Genomic DNA, 10337 nt, shown 5'->3' on the forward strand with positions numbered 1-10337 from the left:
ATTTCTGATGCCGGCCCATCACAAATGTGCTCCTTGATGATCTTCTCAAAGAGTTTCCCCAGGATTGAGGTAAGACTGACGGGCCTATAGTTACCCGGGTCCTCCCTCTTCCCCTTCTTGAAGATGGGTCTACTCACCCCAGGGTAGAGAGGCAAGATTCCAGGGGGTCATGCACTGAGTGTGGGGGGGGCCCGGTCCTTCCCTCCAGGGTGGCAGCGGCCCCTAGGGCTGGCTGTAGGTGGGAGGATAGCTAGGCCATGGCTGCATCAACCCTCAAACACCTGATCAAACTTTCATGGAGCTTGCCCAGGCTTCCAGGACCTTGTGCAAGGCCCTCACTGGCCCCTGTCCCTGGGCCAAGCCCTTTCCAGGTGGCCGCAGCCTCCTGGCAGCCACAGGAGCCTCCAGAACTGAAAAGCAGCCATGGGCCCAATTCTGTTTCTGGTGCAGCCTCCCTGAGGCAGGCAGGGTGTCCCTTGAGGTGGCTGAAAGGGTAATCCACAAGCCCGTGGGTCCATTCCAGTCAGCGATTAAAGTGGTCCTGGTGGGGTTCAGGTGGCCAGTGTAGGGTTGCATAAGCCAGGACAAAAGCAGGTAGATGGGATCTCTGATAAGCAGGGGTGGGACCATGATGGCACCCAGCTGCAGGTCCAGCCTCCCTGGTGAGATGTGCTCACTCTCCACCAGGCTCAGCAGGCTGGAGTTCTAAAACATGTGGGCATTGTGCGTGCTTCCCACCCAGCTGGTGCTCACATCCATGAATGTTCCATGGTGATCCACAATAGCTTGCAGGACCAGGGAGTGAAATCCCCTACAGCTGTAATAGAGCCATTCTCCATGGGGCAGGCAGGAGATGGGGAGGTGGGTCCCATCCAAGGTCCCAGTGCACTGGGGAAATTCCACCGCCACCGCCAGGCAATACGGAGCACAGTGTGCCTCAGTATGTCCTGAAGGGCACCACACCCCTCCAGGATAGCTTCTCCAGAGGTGGCCTTGCCCAGACTGAACAGATGTCCAATGTAGCAGAGCCTGGTGGGCATGGCCAGCTTCAGCAGTGCAAAGACCAACCCAGTGTCCACATGGAGGGCCAAGTGCATCCCGGTGTTCTTCTGCTCCAGGTTGAACTGGAGCTCCTGGAGGAGATCCCAGAAGGTGGCCTGAGTCAGCCAGAATGAGTCCAGACACTGCTCATGATCCCAGGTGTTGTGGACCACATGCCACCACCAATCCTGGCTGGTGCTGCAAGCCCAGAGGAGGCTGGAGGCCCAGGAGGGGGATGGAAGCCCCAGTAGGCACACTGGAGTGTCTCCTTGGTGTTTCTGCTGGCAGCAGCTGCATGGCGGTGGCCCTGGGGCAGCGCACTGTGGCCAGAGAGGTGGTTGCTGTGTGGGGGGCTTACACCAGAGTAAATTTAAACCAGATCAAATGTATGTGTAAACATGCCCATTAAGCACTTGCACAATATTTAACTACTTTATCTTCACAAAAATGAAGAAACTGAATAATTTTTTTTTTAAATAGTCACCAGATTAGTAAACTAAACTAAAGAAACCTCCATGGAAATAGTTGACTTTCCTGGATAACAAGAGTGCATACAGATGTTACATTTAGATTAACCTAACTATGGTTAGGTCAGTCTAATTGCCCAAATGTGCAGGTATTCAGACGGCTTGAATTGCCACAGAAATGGTGCACCTCATGTAAGTTAGTTCACCGTAGGAAGTGCACTAACTTAGATTGAGGTTGGGTTAATCCAATCTAGGAAAGGGTTAACCCAGTATCCTAAAAATCTGCCTATATTTGCAGTACAGTCCCAGGGTTGGGAATGCCCATCCACCTGCCCCAGTCCTAGTGCTGTGCTATCCCCACACTTCAACCCTGATTTGGCTATTTTTAGCTCTCCAACTTTCCTTCCCTGCAACCAAGTAACCCCACCCCACTGACCTACCAACACGTTCCTACAGACCTGCCAGGCCTCAACAATCCTGCTAACCCTGCCAGACACACCAACTCTCCCCCTTGGATCCATTAGCCCACCCAATCCCACTTGCCCTTCCTTCCACCCTGAGTTATTTACATTGGGTTCCCCACGTGACTCTCAGTCTGTGTTTAGGCAGCCTAAAGTAAACCACATAAATGTGGACCACGTGCAACAATGACTATATGCACCCCAAATGTGCAACAATCAAATAAAATGAGGCTTTCACTATTTGGACAGCATATTGTATCAATAATCACCAGGTTCTAATGTTTACCATTGGCATAACTAGCCCAAGGCAACCAGGGTAGCGCTCCCAGGAGCTGATGGGGGATGGGGAGGGCACATTTAAAAAGGTGCAACTGCAGCTGCACAATTGCACAGCAGCAGCAGCAACAGGAAGTCACCACTGCCCCTGTGGGTGGCAGCTGCCCCAAGCCATGCCATTATGCCACTGATATTTAGTTACATGTTCGAAGGAAATGTTACATTTATTCATCTCTTTCAAATTTATTTGGAAAGCAACATAGATCCTCATTGCTCACACAGCATAATCCTAGCAAAAAAAATTGCTGGTCCCCCCCATTTTGCCATCACCAATGGCTTGGAAAGGACTGCAATGTGGCAGTTCCTAACCCCTGTTGGAAATTACTAGCTACTCTGGAGATTACTCCAGATGATGGAAAGATAATCTTCTGTCTCCACACATCTGCATATCCATCTGCACAGCCTCTCAAGTTCAGACACATTACTGACAAATGCTATAATAATTCTTTTTTGCCTTACCCTTTATTGTACTTTCACGCCTGATGAACTGCTGTGACTGGTAGGAATATTATTTCTATACAAGCAATAGGCAGCGCCAACTTATTTTGTAATTTTTCATCAGTGCCACATAAATGTCCATAATCCTTTGCAGTATAGAAAATAGGTATTTTCTAGCATGTCTAGTGCATATAGATTATCACTGGAATCAATGACCCTCATATTTTTTGGTCATTAATGTAAAAAAAAATGCATTTCTTGCATTATCACTTGTTTAGCCATCATAGAAAATGCACTCCCCTAGCCAAAACTGACATCCTGCTAGACAAGAAAATTGCTGTTAAACACACTGTTCCAAATCTTCTGCTTATGCTTTTAAGACTTTTTTATGATGACATTTTTCATCAATTCAAAACCAACTTTTAACAGATCAGACCACCAGAGCCAATATCCTCAAACATGGAACCCTAAAATAAGGCACCTAAATTTATATTTAGCTATTTTTGTATGGCTCCTAGTACCTTTGAACATTCAAAGCTACAACTAAATTCAAGTGAAGTTGCATGTGTTCACCACCTTTGAAAATGTACCCACCCATTTCTACACCCAAATATAGACTGACAGCTAAAACTGTCAAAAGAGTTTCAAGGCATGAAGTGAAATTCAGTGGCAGTTGGTATTTAAGCCACTTGCCATCTTAAACAATTTCACCCCACATATTTAATTTTAGGCACTCATTAAAAAAACCTCTGCTCTTTAAAGAACTATGTAGCTTTACTTTATAATTGAAGATTATGGCTGCATGTACACACCACTGGGGTTTAATTCAGTTCAGTTCTCCCTAAATTGAAACAGTGGGTTTTAAAAACACCACTTCAATTTAGGGAGCATTAAACAGAACTAAACCCCCATGGTGTGTACACAAGGGTGGGGGCCTGATCCTTACCTGCGTCTTCAATGGCATGCGGGGCAGGAGGGGGAATGAAAAGCTGCTGGCAGGCTGAGCGGTCCCTGAGCTATGTGGGGGCCCCCAGGTGGCACCAGTCCACTGGCACCCAGCCTGGGTGGTCCCAGGGGTCACTACAGCTGTGGAGGGAAGTATTGGCCCCCTGCAGCTTCAGAGGGAATCACCAGGCCTCCACACAGCTCAGGTAGACAGGCAGGCTCCAAGGAGGGGGGAAAAAAAGGAAAAACCAGGCTCACCACTTTTTTTTTTTCTTCATTGGAGCCTGCCTGCATGTGCTGCCACTGGGTCCCACAGCCCCTGAGCTGCAGAGCCTACCAAGCCACGAGCACATCAGCTTCCAGTGCCCCATGCACTGTTGCACTTGTTGCACTTTGTTAGTTAGCAAACTAAAACATCTTGGAGGTGTTTTATCTTGCTACGTACCAAAGTCATTTAAATTGGAATATGCCGCCAAGCATGCAAACAGTAATGCCATCGAAGTGGAATACGCTGCTGAACGTGCAAACAGCAAAGCCATTAAAGTGGTACAAAAGGGTATTTAAGCTGCTTTAAAGGTCAATTTTGTGGCGTGTACAAAGGCCATATGTGTTGATTTTTAAACCAAATAATAACTCTTTACCTCTCCCATTAGATGGATGGAATGGTAAAACTTTGGAGAGGTCATGATATAAAAATCCTGACTCAAACAACAATTTATGGCAATATCCTGCCTTCTATGGAAGATAAGGCTAGTTTTCAGCAATAAACAGAGATGTCAAAGCACAGGAGACAGTTTAACTGAGTGTAGTACCCCAGAAAGATTCCAGATTTTGCTGTGCTGAAGAATGACTGCTAAACAAGACAAACAGCTAAAATATAATTCTCCTTCAATATGAAATCCATACAAACAACTAACTGTCAATGTAAATGACTGCCATCTCCTTAAATTTTAGAATGGAGAACAAAAGATTTAATAAAATGTTCAAGCAAATTTGAATGAAAAGTAGCTTCAGTACCAAAAGGCAATGAAGGAAATAATTAATGCCGGAAAGGTAAAATGTCTGCTAGGTGTAGAGGAGTATGTTTTTAAAAGATACGGTTGACCTTAAGAGCAGTTTTTCCTGGGCTTGGAAATGAGGGGCATGCAACTAGCCGAAGTATATAGACAGGCATTTCAGCTGCTTTTAAAATTTCAACCTGCTTTAAAAAAATGCTAGTCCCTAAACATGATGGCTGAGAAGAAAAACTTCAAAACATGAAGCAATTTTAATGACTGCAGAAATATGTACCTGGATTTCCTGAGAGCTTAAAACAATAGAGAGTAAGTGTATACTGCCACATTCATCCCATGGGGACTAACCTGGAAGCCAACAATAATGATTACCTGCTTTATTGCTCATCAAAGATGTCAGGAAGAAGTTTCCTATTAAAAAAATCTACAGCAGTATTTCTAAAAATGATTATGTGACTGGGGAGGGAGCAAGGAGGACACTGACAATATCTAAGGTAATTCTAAAACCTCAATGTCTTGCGTGGTTCATTATCACAACAGCCCATTGAGACTGGGAGAAGCTATTATCCCTTTTACAAGGCACCAAAGACAGGTCCCTTAAATCCTAGGCCACCACCCTAGAACCATACTTTATATCCAGGTCTTTAACTACAAAGTGGGTACCAGCTGGAAGGCACAAAGTGATGTCATTTTTCCAGAAGTAAAGCTCAGTATCATCATGTCTGGTATTTTCCATCTCTGGTTTCTCTGATGCTACTAAATACTATTTTTTTCCCTGCATTGTTATTATTTTTAGGAACTCTGAGACTCAATTAATACAAATTCTGAGAACATGAGTGGAACTGTCCACAAACCAAATCTGGTCAGAGAACCATCAAATCTTGATGTATTATCTCTATTTATTGGGCACGTCTACATGAGATACTTAGCTTCATAGTAGAATAGTTTACTGCAAAGTAAGTATGTGTGTCTACATGTGCACATGCTTACTATCAAGTAAACCTCCCTAATCCTGATTAAATTTTCTACCTGCAAATGCAAGTAACAAATTTACTCAAGATTAGTGCCATAATGCTCATGTAGATGCTTGACTGGGAATAAAGTCTGTTCCCATTTATCCATCCACGATGGGATGGGAAATAGCTTATCCATATCTGCCAGCCAACATCCCACCATCACAACTGGGGAGTGGGGGCCTGAGAGATCCTTGTCTCCCAGCCTGAGCTCTGCAGTTGTGGGGCTTGGGCTGGGACACGCTTATCTCCCAGCATCAGCTCTGCAACTAGAGGGCTGATGCTGGGAGTTCTTTAATATCCCAGCCTGAGATCCATGTTTGTGGGGCTTGGTCTGGGAGATAAGGGTCTCTCAGCCCAGGCCCCACAACTGTAGAGTTCAGGCTGGGAGATAAGGGTCTCCCAGCCTGAGCCCCATGACTGGAGCTCAGCTCTAAGCCCCACGCCCCTGACTGGGAAGCCAGTAGGACATTGTCCCTGCCCCAGCAGCAGACAGCCACCCGGGGCCAGCCAACATGAATGCCAAACAACATGAATGCCAGCCAACATGGCTTCATTGTGGACAGGTCTTGCCTTACCTTATCATAGAAGATGAGGTTAGTAACTCACCACCTGAATAAGGGAGAGGAAGTTGACATTGTATACCTTGACTTCCAAAAGGCCTTTGATTTAGTATCCCATGATGTTCTCATTGGAAATTGACACAGATACAGTCATTAGAACTCTCTGGGTCCTACCCCACAACCAGCTCCCTACCCACCTAGCTGTCTCACCACTGAGTCCACAGTCTTCCAATGCTGCCAGACAGACAGCAACCCTGGGAGCATATCAGGGCTGGGTAAGGGGTGCAGCAACCTGCAGCCCTTTGCAACACTCACATGTGGCCAAACAGCAGCTGTGGAAAGAGGGCAGGCCAAAAAAGTGACCAGTGGTGACGAAAAAAGAGGGCAGGCCGAAAAAGTGACCAGCGAGAAGTGGCCAGTGGTGTCCCTCAGGGGCCAGTGTTTGGTTCAGCGCTTTTCAACACCTTTGTCAATGATTTGGATGCGGGGGTGAAGAGCTCACTGGCAAAGTTCATGGATTATGCCAAGTTATGGGGAAGTCTGGCCATGCTTGAAGATAGGCTGCAGTTACAGGGGGATATAGACAGCCTAGTAAGTTGGGTGAGTTTTGGGTGAGTTGGTATCAGGTGAAGTTCAACACTGAGAAATGTAAAGTGCTCCATCTGGGGATGAAAAACCCCTTACACACCTACAGGCTTGGCAGTGCCAAACTGACCAGCACCACAAATGAAAGGGACCTGGGGGTAATAATAGACCACAGTATGAATATGAGCCGGCAGTGCGACACTGTTGCCAGCAAGGGAAATAATACTCTGACATACATCAATCGATGCATCTCCAGCAAAACTAGGGAAGTGATTCTTCCACTCTACTAGGCATTGGTGAGACTGCAGCTGGAGTACTGCATCCAGTACTGGATGCCACACTTCAACAAGCATGTAGCTCAAGAGAGTCCAGAGAAGGGTCATCCATATGATCAGAGGCTTGCATAGCAAGCCATATGAGGAAAAGATGAGGGACCTGGGACTCTTCAGCCTGAAAAAGAGAAGGCTAAGAGGGGGCTTGATATTGGCTTACTGCTACATTAGGAGAGTACATCAAGGGCTCGGTGAACAACTGTTCACCAGGGCACCCTTGGGGAAAACAAGGAGTAATGAGCATAAACTCCTGGAAGACCATTTCAGGCTCAACATCAGGAAAAAAACTTCTTCACAGCTAGGGTGTCCAGACTGTGGAATAAACTCCCTCCAGAGGTGATGCTATCGCCTACCCTGGAAATCTTCAAGAGGAGACTGGATGGTCACCTTGCTGGGGTCACCTGACCCCAATTGTCTTTTCTGCCTGTTGTAGGGAACTGGACCCAATGATCTTCTGAGGTTCCTTCCAGCCTCCAATCTATGAATCTATAAAATGCAGTTAAAGATGCACCTTGTGGGCACGTCTACACAAGATGTGTTACTGTGCAATAGCCTAGTTAACTGCACAGTAAGCACACATCTACTAATGCTTGGACTTTCTATGTAATAAAAATCCTTAATCCTGCTTAAATTTGCTACCCGCAAATGCAGGTAGCAAATTTAAGCATGGTTATTTACTGCACAATGATGCACATGTAGACTTGATCTGGGAGTGAATATGCTCCCAGGTCTGTCCAACCAGTTGGGAGCCAACCTGAGGCCAGCCCCAAGGCTGCAGCCTAGGATCCTCTCCTGCTCTAGGGATGGGCTGCCTCTAAGATATCCCCTGTCTGCAAGCTGTAGAAGCCTGCAGACATTTTCTGCCTTTGGGCACACTAGACAGAAGCCTGCTGGAGCCTGTACATTTCCTGGACCAGTGCAGACCCAATGTGTTCCTGGACAGGCCACAGGCTACCTCTGCCTGGCCTGTCTCCTTTCCATAGCTGCTGTTTGGCCACAGGTGAGTGCTGCAAAGGGCAGGTGGACTGGAGTGGGGAGTGCAGAAGGAGGGGGTCAGCCAGGACCTCCCACATCTGCTGCCCTGGCCCCCACTGACAGGTGCATGGCTGTCCAGGGTCCTAGGTGGGGGGGCAGAGGGAGGGGGCTGCCGAGGCCAGCACTGTCACCAGCAGGAGGATGTGACTCTGCGCTTCACTGGCAGGGGCAGCCATGTGGCCGGAGGCCAGAGGCTGTGTCCCAGTGGCCACAGGGACACATGGTAGGGCTGCAGGGATTTGGCACTAGATGCAATGCCAAGTCCCTGCATGTGTAGACACCTGCCAAAAACTGCTCATTGCGCAGTAGCTTAATGCGCAGTAAATTTAGTCACTCTTAAAAGCACATGTAGATGCCCCCTATATTGCCATCTCTGTTACCTTCAGTTGCAGGATCAATTTGTACAAAATTGATTAATTATCAATATATTAATAATTTTTAGCACTTTGGGAATAATTTATTTACAGCTACATGATGAGAAAAGCTCTGTGGGATTTTTTTTGTTTGTTTTTTTGTTTGTTTGTTTGTTTTTAGATAGCGTTCTTCATCTTGATTTGAAATGCCTAGAAAGTCTGTCTCTTAGGCCATTGCTTGATAGTCAGAAACCAGTTAGACAGGGAATTTTTTTTCATTGTCTTCTTCTGTTACTACTGAAATATGTTGAGTTTCTCTTTTTTTTCCCTAAATAAAGTCAACAAACTCCAGACATGTGAAAGTTAGCATTTTAGAAAAAAGAAGAAACTATCAGTATGCAAAAAAATGTAATAGGAAGCTCCTGTTCAATAATATGTTCTAGCTTCTCTATGCATATACTCAGACTGCTCTTATTTACAATCATCTCACTTGAAGGACTTTGAGTTACATCTGGTGATGGTGATATTGTGCTTCAGAGTTGCAGTCCACTAACATGTTAGTGGCATATTAAAGGAGATAGCCCTGCTATAACTGAAGAAAATATGTCTAAAATTTTAAACAGAAATTGTTTAGAAAGCCCTTCTTCAAATACTCCTTTCCCAAATGCTAGTTAACATTTCTGTTGCATGCAGCATTTTATAGCAGTTCCTTGAGGTGACCAACAATCTCAATTTTTAGAAATTCAGAACACTATGAAATCCATCTAAAATGAAAAACTGCAGGGCTCCAGGGAGTCACCAGTGTTGAGGACTTTGTCAATGTTAGCTGACTGCATTAATATTGTTTGTAGGTTAGGTGTTACCAGTCATGTCAGGGTCCCTCAGTTTGGATGTGTCCTCAGAGTGGTGCCATCAGGATACTCCCTGAGATGTTGAGTCCCTAATGACTTCATTGTTACAGAAAAAAAGAAGCCAAAGGCTTCAGTTCTTAGTGACAAGAACCTTGGCTAAGTTTATTGCCTACAAACAATCCTAGACATTAATCCCATGACCATCCAGTCCATGGTGCTAGCTGGCTCCTTTTGTAGGAATGTTAAAGGCATAAACATAACCCCTAAGCCAAGTATTAAGCATTCCAAGGACCCTTTTAATACACTTATCAAAACAATTTCATGTTCCCAGCTTATACATCTTAGTTCTCAGCAATTACTGAAACATCCCTAGGTGACATCATCTACAACCTACTTTTCTCTAATTAGTGAACCCTTCCAACTAGATAGGGACACCTGCTTACCAGGTTAGTCTGATCTTTATTTTTGGGCTGTTCTGTACTGGTTTTATCAATTAATTCTCTACCTGTTGGCCTGGAGGTACCTGTTAAACTACTGAGTAACTTTCCAGCACTTCTCCACATGTCATAGATGGAATTCATGGTTTCATATTCATTGGGGCCTGCTTTGATTTGTGCTGTTAGCAGAGCCTCTGTGTGATTTCTTTATGTATTAGTCAATGGTCATATTGACCTATAATCTAGTGAGGTCTGCATTAGCAACTGCAGATCCTCTGCATACCTGAAAATCAGTGTTTTGATTGTTAATTACTTGCAGTTTTTTTAATGCATACTAATACTTGCCTTGCTAACAATGCATATTTTGTCTGCACCTGCCTTGCATGGGTTATTTTTCTGAATAATTTGATGTATGACACAGTATTAAAACATATCCAATAGAATATGCACTGGACAGTTATAAGTAG

The sequence above is a fragment of the Gavialis gangeticus genome, unplaced genomic scaffold (assembly GCF_001723915.1).
Source record: "Gavialis gangeticus isolate Ggan-Ray unplaced genomic scaffold, GavGan_comp1, whole genome shotgun sequence".
In the NCBI taxonomy this organism is placed as follows: Eukaryota; Metazoa; Chordata; order Crocodylia; family Gavialidae; genus Gavialis; species Gavialis gangeticus.